This window comes from Callospermophilus lateralis, chromosome 11 (genome assembly GCF_048772815.1).
Source record: "Callospermophilus lateralis isolate mCalLat2 chromosome 11, mCalLat2.hap1, whole genome shotgun sequence".
Taxonomy (NCBI): Eukaryota; Metazoa; Chordata; class Mammalia; order Rodentia; family Sciuridae; genus Callospermophilus; species Callospermophilus lateralis.
Genome location: NC_135315.1, coordinates 92,953,766 through 92,969,107, shown reverse-complemented (window position 1 = coordinate 92,969,107; position 15,342 = coordinate 92,953,766). Strand labels below are relative to the sequence as shown.

Below are 15,342 nucleotides of genomic sequence, written 5' to 3'. Positions count from 1 at the left end.
AAGTACTGTCAGAACATTCTAGAAACACAGGGAGATACAAAAAACATCCCTTCCCAGGGACGCGGGGGCAGCTGCGCAGTGAGGATCCACCAAGGCTGACTGGAGTTTGGACAATTGGACGTGGCAGGGTGGTCCCCTGAGGGCAACGAGCTCAGCCAGGCAAGGGTGGAGGTGGCAACCCCAGGCCTCCCCCAGATGAGGACAAAGCTGCCTGGCCACAAGTTGGCCGTGAGGTGGCAGGGATGGCAGTCCTGGCTCTGTCCCAGCATAAGGCTCATCTGGACACTTGGTGGGAGAGCAGCTGCCCACTGCTGGGCAGGGAGCTGTTTTATCCTGAGCCCAGGGGATCCAATGCCCCCCACGGCAACAGTCTGCACCAAGAGAGTGCCACTGCTAGTGATGCTGAGGACATGCTGGTGATGCTGTCCATTTCCCCAGAGGAGGTGAGAGCCGACGGCCGACCATTCTAAGGCCCCACACAAAGATTTTGTGCTTCCAACCCAGTCAAAAAGCCACCATGGGGACCAGAGACACCACAGTGGTTGCACACATCACTGAGGGTGGGAGGGGAGGCCAAAACCAAAGTCAGACAGAAAATGGGGACAGTGCTCCCCATCCCTGTCAAGGCTGCAGCTGCCAATGCCAGAAGAAGGAGAGGAGCCCTGCTGAGGGTGGCTGCCCCATGGTGAAGAGGAGGGGCAGACATCAGCCAGACGACAAGGTCCCCACGCGACACAGTACCGCTGCCCCTGGCCACCACTGCCTTCCGAGGCACTGCCCAGTGTCGTCCCAGGTCCTTGGATAGGCATGGCTCTCAGAAGAGCAGGGTGCCCATGCTTCCCAACTCTCTTGGCTCCTTGACGAAAATCTCCAAGGACTGGGAGATGTTGGTGACTGCCAACAGGATCCCCGTCCCCAAGCTGATGGTGCCCAGGAAGGCAGCCAGGACTGAGAGGCCCCAAGACACAGGCCCCCAGAGGCCACTGCCATGGGGATGTACCTGGGGGAGGGCAGGTGGTCAGCCCCAGGCCACCACAGAGCCTCCAACCTGGCCACCAGTCTTGCCCATGACTGAGACCAGAACCTCAGGAGGCCCCACCACCTCCCTTAAGTATCCTCTGCTAACACCCCACTAATTCTATGGGACCTAGTCCCTGTTAGGGGACTGTGACTAGTCCAAACTGAAAGGCTGCTGAACACAGTGGTCCATTCCTGTCACCCCAGTAACTCAGGAGGCTGAGGCAGGAAGATCACAAGGTGGAGGCCAGCCTCAGCTGCTTTGCAAGGCCCTAAGCAGCTTAGCGAGACCCTGTCTCTAAATAAAATATAAAAAGATCTGGGGACGTAGCTTAGGGGTCAAGTGACCCTGAGTGTGATCCTCAGTAAGGGGGCTGGAGGGCTGGTTATGAGACCCAAATCCTGATGATGTCTATCAAAATGGCCACTGTCCCTACCAAGGACTCAAAAGCAACCAAAAATTTGCAACTGTGGCTTTTCCCATGGTTGATTCTCTCAGGAAAGGTCACCAATTGAGAACCCACAGGAGAACCTGGGCTGCCACCTGACTTTGTAGACACAGCCCTTTTAATGGTGGCTACTGCCGAGTGGCAGAGGAAGAGCTGAGAAAATGGCAGAGGGCACCAGGGAGGTTGGGGGCAGCCTTCAATCCAGGATGAGGTGCAGCTGCAAAGGGCGCTTCTTCTGCCCCGGACAGCTGTGCCCTGGGGCCTCTCCCACCCTCCATTCTCTCCACCCCAAGGTTATGGCCACCCTGGCACATCTGGTCTCTGGCCTCCTCTCTGCTGTGGCCTTGTCAGCTGGAACTGACCTCCCTGCTTCAAACACCACCATCCCTCTACGGCTCTGCTGGCCTCTCAGCCACATCCAACATCTGTCTTTTTTCAGTCTTGGGGATTTAACCCAGGGGTTCCCCAACCCTGAGCCCTGTCTACAGCTCTTTTTTTGTATTATATTTAGAGACAGGGTCTCACTGAGTTACTCAGGGCCTCACTAAGTTCCTGAGGTTGGCCTCCACCTTGCCATCCTCATGCCTTGGCCTCCAGGCATGCCTCAGAGAGCCTGGCGCTTCAGCTCAGATCCATCTGGAGCCCCACTCTGTGCTCAGAGCCTGGGCACTGCTCCTGGATGCCTAGGGCAGCATCCCACTAGCATGAGCAGAGGTGAGGGTCCCCTGCTGCCAGCACCATCCCTACAGAGCCCCATGCTGGGTCACTAGGCTGCATGCACCTGGCTCCCTGCTGAGGGCGCTAGACATCTTATTCCATGTCCCCAGCATCCAGTACTTAGCAGGTTCATAAATATCCAATGACACAGGGACCTTGCCTACCCTGTGATCTGAGAATGAGACACATGGACACTGAAGACCACAAGGTCCACTGGTGCTGGAGGCCCGGGAGCCGCACCTGCTGACTGGGGGTGGGTACTGCACTCGCCGGTTGAGCTCATACACCATGGATGTCTCCCGGTGGCCCCACATCACCATCTGCTGCTCCTTCAGCTGCTTGACCACCTGCATGATGCACAGAGCAGAGGATATGTTCAGAGGTGGTTTCAGAGGGAAAGGTCTCAAGCTGCTGCACACTTAAAGGGCTCTTTCTGCAGCTCTACATCTTTACAAAGACTTTAAAAATGCCCAAAATCCTGGGGTGCACCCCTGTCATTCCAGCAGCTTGGGAGGCTGAGGCAGGAGGATCGCAATTTGGAGGCCAGCCTCAGCCACTTAGCAAGGCCCTGAGCAGCTCAGCGAGACCCTGTCTCCAGATGAAATCTAACAAGGGCTCAGAGGTTAAGTGTCCCTGGACCAACAAGGTGCCATAAGGAGACCAGACAATGTGTGATTTTCCACTCTGGCTTCAGGTTCTCAGACCTGCTGCTGATGGCTGAACTCCATCCATCTGTCCTTAATGCTCTGAACTGTTTCACCAAGGTGGGTGGTCCATCTGCATGTCACAAACCACCACTGTGACAAAGCAACAAGCCGAATGCCACTTTAAGAATGTCCGTTCATACTTACATTCTTGGCAGATGAGCTCAAGACCTCGACCCAGATCTTAGAGAAGAAGGCAAAGATCCCAGCATGAACATGAGGTACACTACCACATGGACAGGGTCCTCCAACACGGAGCCAAAGGACTCCAGCAGAGATAGGTAGTAACACAGGCCACAAACTGCATAGGTGCAGGCGGGGCCTCCAGAAGACGTGTCCTTGGAAGAAGGAACAGAAGGTCTGGGACGCTGCATCTACTGTACCTGAGCTTCAAGATGAACCCAGAGCAGATCAAAGACTGTGATTGCAGCCGGGCACAATGACACACTCCTGTCACCCCACAGCTCAGGAAGCTGAGGCAGGAGGATGGAAAGTTGAAGGCCCTAAGCAGCTCAGTGAGACCCTGAGTCTAAATAGGGGTGGAACAGGGCTCAGAAGTCAAGGGACCCTGGGTTCAGTCCTTGTTACAAAAAACTTCCTGCACAGAATTTGGGAAAGGACACAGGGGAGGAGATCTGTGGGTGAGACACTTGGTCAGGAGCAAGACGCACAGATGCGGAGCAACAACACCCACTCTGTGGCCGGGAGACCCTCCTTGGGAACATCTGACTGACAGACCAGGTGCCCAACAGACTGATGAGCAGGTGCCCGCTGAAGCGAGCCGACAGGATCTGGGAGATGATGTAGAGGTGGGGACCAGGGTGGACTGCAGGACAATCGGGACATTGGAGGTGAAGAGCTCAACGGGGTAGGTGTGGTACTGGCCCTGGTAGTGCGCAGTCTTGATGGGCAGGTCCATCTGGAAGCCCTGAGGACACAGAACAGGGCACTCTTCACTGCCTTGCTGTCCCCTATGGTCCAGAGGTACAAGAAGTGGCAACAGCTCTGGGGACCCAACTTCTGACACTGCTGGAGAGCACCTGCCGCTTCCCTCACAACCACTGTGTGGGGCACACACAGAAAAAAGACCAGAAAAACTGGTTTCAAAATGTACTCAAGTCCACTCTATGGCCATTCATATCTAAACAGAAAAAAAAAGAAAAAAACAATTATGCCGAAGCCAGAGACAGTGGTGCAGGCCTGTCATCATCAGCAGCTCTGGAGGCTGAGGTAGGAGGACTACAATTTGGAGGCCAGCCTCAGCAACTCAGCAAGACTCTGACTCTAAATAAAATATAAAAAGTTCTGGGGATGGGGCTCAGGGGTTCAGTGCCCCTGGGTTCCATCCCTGGTACCAAAAAAAAAAAAAAAAGAAAAATAATTGCAGACTTCTTGGGCTCACGTTGGACACACCTGGAAATGGATGACCACAGCGATGACAAAGATGGAGGCGATGAGGTTCATGAGGTCGGGGAGATTCTGGCAGGAGAAAGCCTCACTAATTGCTTGGACTTTGTCTGTGCACGTGGCACAGAGATGAAATAGTGCAATGATGGCACGCTCCAATTCCATACCTGTTGGCAGAGAAGAACCCAAATGTGAAGGGAAGAACAAAGGGCTGAACCCCGCTGGGTCTTAGGCCTCCTCCTGGCCAAAGCAGAGTCAGGAGAACAGAATCAGCCAGGAGACTCAACTGGTAGACTCAGGGCACCACAGTCATGGGGTCACTGTTTGGATTTTTTTTTTTTTGGCACCAGGGATGGAACCCACGGGCCCTCGGCCACTGAACCCCAATTCCAGCCTATTTGTATTTCATTCACAGACAGCATCTCACTGAGTTGCTGAGGCCTTGCTGTTGCTGAGCCTGACCTCCAAGTTGAGATCCTCCTGCCTCAGCCTCAGCAACAGGCTGAAAGGAGCCTGGCCTGAGGAACAGGCAACAGATCATCCCAGGACACTGCAGCAGAGGGCGACAAGGTCCAAGCACTTCAGAAATTGTGTGAGAATGACTTTAGAACAAAAGGACAGTGGGAAACACTGTCACCATGGCCCCTGATGCCAGTGCTTCCCTAGACATGGCATCTGTGGGCAGAGTGGCTAATGGCTGGGGACTAAGATGTCCCAGTCTCTCCCTGGGACAGCATTTTCCTGTCACCTCAGAGTTGGGACTGCAGGACTCGCATCACCTTCTGGATGGCCACTCAGATGGGCCATCTGTCCTAAAGACCACATGGACGGGATGTCTGTGACAGAAACACTATCCTAGCTTTCCCTGGCCCCTGGCATCCCCATGGTGGTCTTCTGACAGCCCCTCTCCCTGCCACCTCTGGCTGTGTGGATCAACAGCTGATGTCCCTGTGGTCAAGAATCTGGAGACATTAAAGCTTGAGCATTTTGTAAAGGAGGAAGTGAACCCAGGGGGGAGAAAGCAGGGACTTTTCCTGGCTGCTCTTGCTACCAATGACCTCTCTGAACTCCCCTAACTTGCTCCAACCCTCAAACACACCAGCTCATCTCTGCCCCAGGGCCTTTGCACCTGCCGGGTTTTCTAGATGGGCCCATGACACTCTTCCCCAGTCACCCCATCTTCCTTCTCTGCTCTACTCTGACCCGGGACCCTGGGATGACACTGACACTCCCATGTCTTATGTTATCTCCCTTTGTATTCTTAGCACCCACAGAAGCTCCTGGTGCTTAACATCACCTGCCTGACAAGTGTCAGGAATGAAAGGTGGGTCACAGCAAAGTCAGGATGAGGGCCTTAGGAGCCTTCTGAATGTTTAACATGGTCATTTCATGCAAATCACTACCTGCTAATCTCTGTGAACTGGATTAATTTCATGTGCTAGTGTTGCCCCGGGGGCGAGAGTCATGTGGCGTCTGTACTGACCACCTTCCTCCCAGCCTGGACTGTCCCCCACCTCAGTGAAGAAGGACCAGCTGTGCTCTCCACCCTAGGGGCCCTTCCACACCCCACTTTCCAGGTTGCAAGCTGAGCCGTGGTGGCACTCCTGGTAAAAGGTGGCCCTTCCAGCTGCAAGCTACCTGTGCCTGCTCCATCCTCTTCTTGCCCATCCTGGGGGTGTCCCCATGGCTCCACCATTTGGGCTCCTTACAGCACCACTCAAATCCCCCCAGGTAGTGCCTCTGCCCCAGCCAGTTTCAAGAGTTGGCCAAGGGCAGCCACCTCCATGTCTCGGTTGTCTGTGGCCTTCATCTCTCACTAAGTCCTAAGGCCCTCACTCTGATGTCACACTGGCTGGCTCAGGCTGGATGGCTGTGCCACTTCCCCAGCCATTTTCTCAGCCTGTCTCTCAGGAACAGCAAATCATTCCTTCCAAAGCTGTCCCCTCACTCACTATCCTGCTCCAGAGCAAAGTGATCCTTTGGCTGGCTGCCGCAGCCCAAGCCTTTGCTGACTGGCCCCCTGTGGCCAACACTGCTCCCGCTCCTTTCGAGTGCAGCCCCCCCCAAAGCCAGGAGGTGTTGGCTGACACTCCGACTCCTACCCAGCTTTTGCCCCCACATCCACGGCTGGGGCCCATCTGCTTTGCACCCCCAGATTCTCAATTTTAGATTTTCTGAAATTGTAGGAAGAGTCTGGTGTCCCTTTGCCTACTCTTCTGTAAGTGTCCCCAACCCTCCTTCCCATAGGATCCCTCAGGCACCCTGCAGAGACCTGTCTGCAGTTTTCTCAATTTGATGACATGGCACTGGAGGCCAAGAATAAGCTCCACAGTCAATTCCAAGAAAACACACAAATGCACACAAATATTTTCCATGAGAGAGACTTCCGAGCAAATAACAGATTCAGGGTTCAGAGGCCAAAAGAAAAAGAAAAGAAAAAAAGTCAATTCCCCCTCTCCTAAGAAGTCTCACATGTTTTGCAGTTTTTATTTTATTAAGACATGTAAGCCAGGTATCATGGTGCATGCCTGTAATCACAGTGGCTCTGGAGGCTAAAGCAGGAGAATTGCAAATCAATGGCTAACCTCAGCCAAATTGAAACCTCAGCAAGACCCTGTCTCTGAGAACTGCAAAAGAGGGTTGGGGACGGGACTCAGGGGTTAACTGTCCCTGAGTTCAATCCCTAGTGCCTTCCACCCCAAATTGGCAGTACTGCGGATTGAACCCAGGAACAGTCATTCTACCCCAGCCTTTTTTGACACAGGGTCTCACTTATTTGCCAAGGCTGTCCTTGAACTTGTAATCATCGAACTAACTGCTCCTTGCCTGAACAAGTGGTTTGGTGTAGCAATTTCCTTTTTAAAATTTTATTCACTAAGAACAACTGCTACAATATGTGCAGATGATTGCCCAAGGATATTCACTTCGATGCTACCTGTGACTGAGAAAGGACTGAAATGTCCACCAAAAGACAATTGGCTAAAATCAACACTTCTTTATCTTTGCAGTGCAGGTTCCTGCTAAGGAATATGAGGCAGGATTACTCTGTGGCAAATTGACTGTCTTTGAAATATTTTTATAAGAGGTGTTATTATTATTATTATTATTATTATTATTATTATCATTATTATTATTATTTTGTACTAGGAATTTAACCCAGGACCACTTAACCTCTGAGCCCTTTTCCCAGCCCTTTTTTATTTTATTTAGAGACAGTGTCTCACTGAGTTTCTTAGGGCCTCACTAAGTTGCTGAGGCTGGCCTCCAACTTGTGATCCTTTTGCTTCTGCCTCCTGAGCTGCTGTGATGACAGACTTGAGCCTCTGCACTCAGCTATATTTTTAAAACTTTGCACACTAAAAATTCAGAAGACATGTTTCTGAAACAGACATTTTCCCCCAGAGGAATACTCTGCATGTGTGAAAACTTCCTGCAGAAGTGCCCCACAGGAGGCAGGGCCATTACCTTGGTTGGTGTTGATGGTGGTGGGGTTGAAGGTCTTTCCCAGGATGGTTTCACAGATGTTGCTTGAAATGGAGAGGGAGAAGCCAAAGCCCAGGCTGTACCCTTTCTAAAGAAGGTCATCCAAAATGAGGACGATCAAGCCCACCACAAAGAACTGCAGAATTGAAATAAATAAATTAATAAAATGGACTCTGCATTACTGGCCTCAGGGCTCTGGTTCCTTCCATCTTCAATGACTGGGCTCTCTGCTATGAAGGCCAAATAAGAGACCCTTCTCAATCTTCCTCACGGAAATTCAGAAGACAAAGCCAGGGTCTTTCGATTCTTTATTTTTTTAAATCTATTTTTTAGTTGGAGATGGACACAACATCTTTATTTAATTTTTATGGGGTGCTGAGGATGGAGCCGAAGGCCTCATGCACGACAGTTGAGCCTCTACCACCGAGTCCCAGCCCCAACCCCTACATTTTTTGTTTTTGTTTCTTAATTGTTTGGGGTGTGCAGGTGGACAGCATGCCTTTATTGATTTCAATATTTCTCGTTGTAGATGGGCTCAGTGTCTTTATTTGATTGATTTCTTTTTGGGTGGTGTCCAGCCTCCAACTCGAGGCTTCACCCTGCTCAGGCCAGTGTCTAATCCTGAGCCCAGACCTGAGCCTGGCCTGGCCCCATCTCTTGCTGAGTACTGCTGATGAGAAAGAGGGATGGTGCAGTCACTCAGGAAGTGGCGTGCAATTGGGGGTTCACCTGAGTGGTGATCAGCAGGCAGATCACAGCGCTCATCTTTGAGGCGTCCCTATCCATGCCCGTCATCACATCCATTATGGACTGGCCAATGCTAACAATCATGCCAAACACTAGGATCCCAAGAGAACCCTTAGCAGAGTGTGACAGGAACACAGATGACAAATACTAACACTGCACCCGGGGACTTGGTAAGGATTGTCCAACTGTCACATGTCAAAGTACATGAGAACTCAGAGGCTATCTAGTGAAAGCACCTTTGGGTTTTTTTGTACTTTAGGGATTGAGCCCAGGGCCTTGCGGATGGTAGGCAAGTGCTCTACTAAACCTCAGCCCAGTCATCCTAAATTCTTTTTTGTAAAAAATAATCTTGAATTTTTAAGATGGAAAAACATTTTTAAAAATTATCAAGCGTGGCGGGCGAGCTCGGGCCGGGCGCCCTCGGCGGGCGCACTCCCTCCCACCGCCCGCCAGGACTCTGGTGCTGCACACCCCACCGGGACCCCTTTTGGGCCACCTCCTCATCACAGCAACTTCCTCAACCCTGCTGCTCACCTGGAGCCTTTCAATCGTCCGTCCACCTTCACGGGCCTAGCAGCGGTTGGTGGCAATGCCTTCGGGGGACTTGGAAACCCGTCAGTTACTCCCAATAACATGTATTCATTTTAACTCTGGGTGCTGTTGAAGGCTTTGAGAAAGCGTGGAGAAAAGACACTCCAGCCACCCCTCACCAGCACCTATCCTCCCGGCCAACGCCCTGGGACAGAGCCGCAGCGCCACCGAGCAGATCAGGGGTCAGATCAGGGGTCATTTGAACACAGAGGCTCGTGAGAAGGACAAACCCAAAGAGAGGGAGAGAGACCACCCGGAGTCGCGGAAAGACCTGGCCGCAGAAGAGCACAAGGCCAAGGAGGGCCCGGCGTCCGAGAAGGACGGGCATGGCCACGAGGGCTGCGCCCCGGGCGAGGAGGCCAAGCAGCTGGCGCGCGCGCCGTCGCCCTATGTGCGAACCCCCGCGCTGGACAGTGCCCGGCCGGGCAGCACCTCAGGCCGCGAGGCCGAGCCGCGCAAGGGCGAACCTGCCTACGAGAACCCGTGGAAGAGCGCCGAGGTCAAGGTCAAGGAGGAGCGCAGGGAGGAGCACGAGCTGCCTGCGGAGCCCGCGCAGCCACCGCGCCCTGAGGAGCCACCGGGCGCAGCCTCGGGTACCCACGGAGGCCCGCTGGCCTCGGTGCCCATGGCGGTGGGCGTGGCGGGCCTGCACCCCATGGGTGGCATCGGCAGCCTGGACCGGACCCTCATGATGACCCCCTTCATGGGCCTCAGCCCGCTCCCGGGTGGGGAGCGCTTCCCCTACCCGTCCTTCTACTGGGACCCCATGCGGGACCCGCTGAGGGACCCTTACCGTGAGCTCGATGTGCACCGCAGGGACCCGCTGGCCAGGGACTTCCTGCTGCGCGGCGACCCGCTGCACCAGCTGTTGGCCCCTCGGCTGTACGAGGCCGACAGATCCTTCCGGGACCTCGAGCCGCACGACTACAGCCACCACCATCACCACCACCCGCCGCTGGCTGTGGACCCGCGGCGGGAGCACGAGCGGGCCGGCCACCTGGACGAGCGTGAGCGCCTGCACGTGCTGCGCGAGGACTACGAGCACCCGCGGCTGCACGCCGTGCACCCCGCCTCCCTGGACAGCCACCTGCCGCACCCCAGCCTCCTCACGCCGGGCCTCCCCAGCATGCACTACCCACGCATCAGCCCCACGGCGGGCCACCAGAACGGACTGCTCAACAAGACGCCCCCCACAGCAGCGCTGAGTGCGCCGCCCCCGCTCATCTCCACGCTAGGGGGCCGCCCGGTGTCCCCACGCAGGACTACGCCTCTGTCTGCGGAGATCAGGGAGCGGCCGCCCTTCCACACTCTGAAGGACATCGAGGCGCGGTAAGGGGACGAGCAGAGGGAGCCCCGAGAGCAGGGAGGACTCCTGCACCCCGCGCAGACGCGGTGGCCAGCCCCACCGCTCCCCTTGTAAAACATGTACAGACTCCGTGCAGATTTGGAAATGTTTTTGTATATTCTATGTTGGAATTTTTCAGATCCTTTAGCTAAGTCATATGTTCTCATGTCTCCTACTCTTTGTTCCTTGTATGAAACTTCTTGATTTCAGCCAAAACAGTAAAGATGACAACACACACCAATTTGAGGAGGACGGGGGAGCCCACACCATCCATCACGCAGAGCTCTTTCAGATGGGAAGGGAAGGCCGTGTACATAGTCCTGTAAAGAGATTGCTTCATGAGCTGGTGGTTCATATATGCAAAGGGTGAGACGAAAGCTTTACTTTGTACAAATGTAAATAGATAAAGATTAAGTAACATAATTCATTACTACTTCTTGAAATGTGCTATTTCCAAAGCTAATATCAGTGGGCACTGCCTGCTAAGGCTGTGTTCCCTGTATTGTTAGAGACAGCTAAACCCTTCAACTATGCAATGAACGTTAGGGCTTCTCACAAAAGCCCGCCTAACTCAAAGGAGCCTTTTCAAATCCATTTACAACATACTTAAGGTCATATTTTCCCTGAACAAGCGCTTAGGTGATATGACTCTGTTTTCCTTGCTTGTTTTTTTTTCAAATGGAGAAACATCCTATTTTGCAGAGGGGACCCCAGGCTGGAACTTTGCATCTGAAGTTGCTGCTTGTGGGCTTCAGGGGCAGGTGCGCCCCAGGAAGGCAAACCAGTGCCAGGGAGAGTGGGATTGGTCAGATGCCAAAATCAGGGGCGGGCATCGATGTCTGGCAGACAGAGCAGGCTGCCAGAATTGGTCACCGCCAGTCACGCGACCTCACACGCCTCTGGTGGGAACCATGCCTTTTTTTAAGTGTGTCCTATTTCATATGTATGCACACTTCCTCATTTTGCAGTGCGACTTAATTACACCCAAACAGATCCTGAAAGAAAGCTTCGTGTTTTCTGAGATGATGGATATGTTTTCACTGTATTCAGAAACCGCTGAGTGTGAGGTGGGTTCCCAGCGCGACGCACTGTACTCTAGTCAGTAACAAGGTCTGGGCGTAGCCCGGACAGGTCGACCGCGCAGAGCTATCGAGATTCACAGAGGTGACAGGTGGCAGAGGAGAAGTCGTGTGTGTGCGCACATGTGTTTTTGAGTTTGCATCAATTTTAATGTCTCTTCATGATACTTTTATAATACATTAAACTTCTTGTCTACATATTTGGAGAGAATATGACTTTACTAGCAGAGAAATACAATATATCTTGTCTACTGGACTGTAAAATACATGTATGAAATAAAATTAGTTCCATTTGGTCTTCTAGTATATTAAAGTGCTATCTGACGTTGTTATCCTGTTTTTGCAAAAAAAAAAAAAAGTTAACTACAGACCATTGTTTCTAATAAGCAGAGAGATCTATTTTAGTAGTAAACTGAAGGTTTAGTTGTGAGCTTCAGATTTTGTGAACACCAGATGTTGTGCAGTGTTGTGTTTTGTTTTTTGGGGTTTTCTTTTTTTTTTTTTTTTTTGGTTTTGTTTTGTTTCTTTTTTTTTTTAAAAGACAACGACTTTAAAAATCCAAGGAATATGTACACTGGAACTGTAGTGGTAGCTTTCAGTGTTGTAAAGAGATTGTTCTATACAGACCTTTTGGTGTTTATCCTGTATGTAACAAAGTCCTTTCTAGACCCTGTGTGAAAAGCAAAGTGAAGCAACTGAATCTTCAGCATGTTCTCATCGGCGGAGCCTCTTGTGTAATGTAAACTGTGCCATGTTATTAAAAAATGTGAACCAAAAAAAATTATCAAGCGTAAGGAGAAAACTTCTGGGTCTGTAGCTCAGTGGTAGAGACACTGAGTTCCATTTCCAGGTTTGCAAAAAAATAATATTAAAAACAAAGAGAGAAAGAGAAAGAACACCTGATTTGGGCTCTAGAAAAATACTGCAAAATTTTTTTTTGTTTGTTTTGCTTTTGGTACCAGGGATTGAACTCAGGGGTACTCAACCACTGAGCCCCATCCCCAGCCCTATTTTGTGTTTTATTTAGAGACAGGGTCTCACTGAGATGCTTAGGGGCTCGCTGTTGCTGAGGCTGGATTTGAACTCACAATCCTCCTGCCTCAGCCTCCCGAGCTGCTGGGATTAGAGGAGTGCACCACTGCACTAAGCCAAGTATATTTTAAAATGTCCAAAATAAAAAATTAAAAAAAGAAAACCACTTATTAGTGCTTCAGAAGAATGATTCATTAATTTAAGACATTGAATAATAAATGAAGTACTTATTATTTAATAATGCATTACTTAATTCATTAATGATTAATACATTAATACATAAATATATTCTACAATCTTGATTGGTGTCTGAAACTCACAAATTTAAGTTAGATGGATTTCTCACTCAATTATTTAACCTTCTAACTTAAGAGCTCTAAGGCATGCTGTATGGAAGATGGCAGAGTAGAAAACTGTAATCATTGTTTTCTAAATAATACATTCCAGTTAACAGAGGCTAGGCTTGGCTGACTCTGAGGCTGGTCCCCATTATTGGGACTGCCTATCATTTGAAATGGCCAATATTCTTAACCTAGTTTAACAGCACATAGAAACTGAGACTGCAGAACTATTATCTAAATTTCTTCCACATCACAAAACTAATCAACAGCAGAGCTGGACTGAGAGGATCACCGTTCTGCTCATTAAATCCTTTTAAATGCAGGAAAAAAAATAGAACTTGCTAAATAACTACCATGCACTAGGCACTGTGAGAGTATTATTCAGTTTAATCATTTTTTTTAGTACTGAGGACTGAGCAAAGGTGCTTCACCCCTGAGCACCTTCCCCAGCCATTTTTTAATTTTATTTACAGACAGGGTCTCACTGAGTTGCTTATGGCCTCACTAAGTTGCTGAGACTGGCCTCCAACTGGCGATACTCCTGCCTCATCCTCCAGAGTTGCTGAAATTACAGGCATACTCCACAGCACCAGGCTTTGATTAAATTCTTATAACATCTCTGAAGTAGATGTCACCTCCTTCACGAGGTATGGAAATCATGGCTGGTGAAGGGGTGACCTCCATGCCCTGATCCTTCAATTTCATCTCTGGGGCATTCCTGCCCTCCCCTGCCCTGCCTGGCCTTCCCCCATACCCAGCACCTCCCAGAAGTGCTCTCTCATTAACAGGCCATGGAGCACCTACAGGGTTGGCAGGCCAAGCACACAGGCCAAACTGGGCTGTTTTAATGCTCCTAATTTTAGGGCCAATTCAAATTGTCAACCAGACATCAGAACTGTACCCTTGATCTTTCTTATATTTCTTGGCTCCATTGAAGAGGGCTTGGTCTTTTGGGGTGTCACCCACTTCAATCATCTTGGCACTAGCCAAGAGTGCATGATGAGGCCCAAGGTGACAATTGCAGAGATACCCAGCTACTTGAATGTGCATAAGGAAAGGGGCAGCCACAAAGCCCCTGTGAGCCCAGGAAAGCAAGACATCATTTAATAAAATGAACCTACAGAATTGCATGCGACCCCCTTCTCCACAGGATGGGCTTCAGGTTTCTTACAGCAATTATAGAATAACTCCTTAAAACCAAAGATTAGAACACAACTGAGTGCCTCTGTTGAGCCTGTCAGACCCTGTGTCATTCTGTTTGGAAAATCACATACCCCTCAAGAGCCTGTTGCATTCCCATCCCCATGGACAGATCCATTCTGGCTGGACAGAGGTCAGAGAGTCCCATCCTTCATCAGTTCATAAAACTGGAGAACATTCCAATCATTTTCTGAGTCTGCGGATGGGGCTGGCACAATTGGATCTAGTTGGGAATCAACCTTCCCTTTCCATCATGTTCAGATGAGCTCTGATTCTGAGTGACTGGAACCTCATTGGAACCCCATTTTTAAACCATGTCCATTAAATGTACCATCAACATACACAAGAAAATCATTTCCAGACCCACCAGTGACTGGTTAGAATCGACCCTCCACTGTCACTCATGGTTTTGATCCGTATATTTCACCCGTAGATATGAAAAAGACATAGCTGAGAAACCAATGAAAAGTTCTAGAGAATATTCTAGGTGGACTCACCATCTCATTTCAGAGATTTCAAACACTCTAGTTTTTTCTAGTTTTCAGAAATTCTCAAGCAGAGACTTATCTTGTTCATCCAGGTTTTGTATTGCATTCAAACCCAACTCCAAAGAAGATGGTGTTGCCCAAGCTGAATGCACAGTTGATCAGGCTATTCGACATGGCACATGCAGACTTTCCAGGCCACAGAGCTGCCCATCCTCTGAGCTCCACAGAAAGGCTGTCATTCAACTAAATGGTGCTGGTCCAGTAGAAAAGAGGCAGAGTGAGTCTGAGCCTCCCTCTGTTGGAGGCCAGAATCCCTCACATCCAGTAGAAAGGGTCCGCAGAATCTGAGGCCATAATACCAAATAGAGGATCTGGAAACAAGCAGAAACCAAAGGACTGGCATGTGTGTCCCCCCTCTTCCCCATGCTCCAACACCAGCACAGGAGACTAAGAAGATGAAGAAGGGGATGGCCACCCACAGCACCTTCTCATCCAACTGGATCTGCAGAAGAGACAGAATCAGAGGACTCAAAGTTTCCCAGTAAGTCAATAAAAATGGAGTCCCACAGATCCTTTCTCTGATCACCAAGGAAGGCCAAGGAGGGCTGGGGCCACAGCTCCACGGGGAAGCACTTGCCTAGCATGAATGATGCTCTGGGTTCAGACTCCAGCAGAACTTTCCCCCCAAAAAGAGAAGAAGCCAAACCATGCACCAAGCAGAGCCCTTTCTGCAGACAAAGCC

At 50.6% G+C, this 15,342-nt stretch overlaps 1 pseudogene; it reads right to left on the bottom strand.

Moving 5' to 3' along the window:
* Nucleotides 1-814: 814 nt before the first annotated feature.
* On the bottom strand, nt 815-15,084 carry LOC143409723 (protein transport protein Sec61 subunit alpha-like; annotated as a pseudogene).
* Between the last annotated feature and the right edge of the window lie 258 nt (nt 15,085-15,342).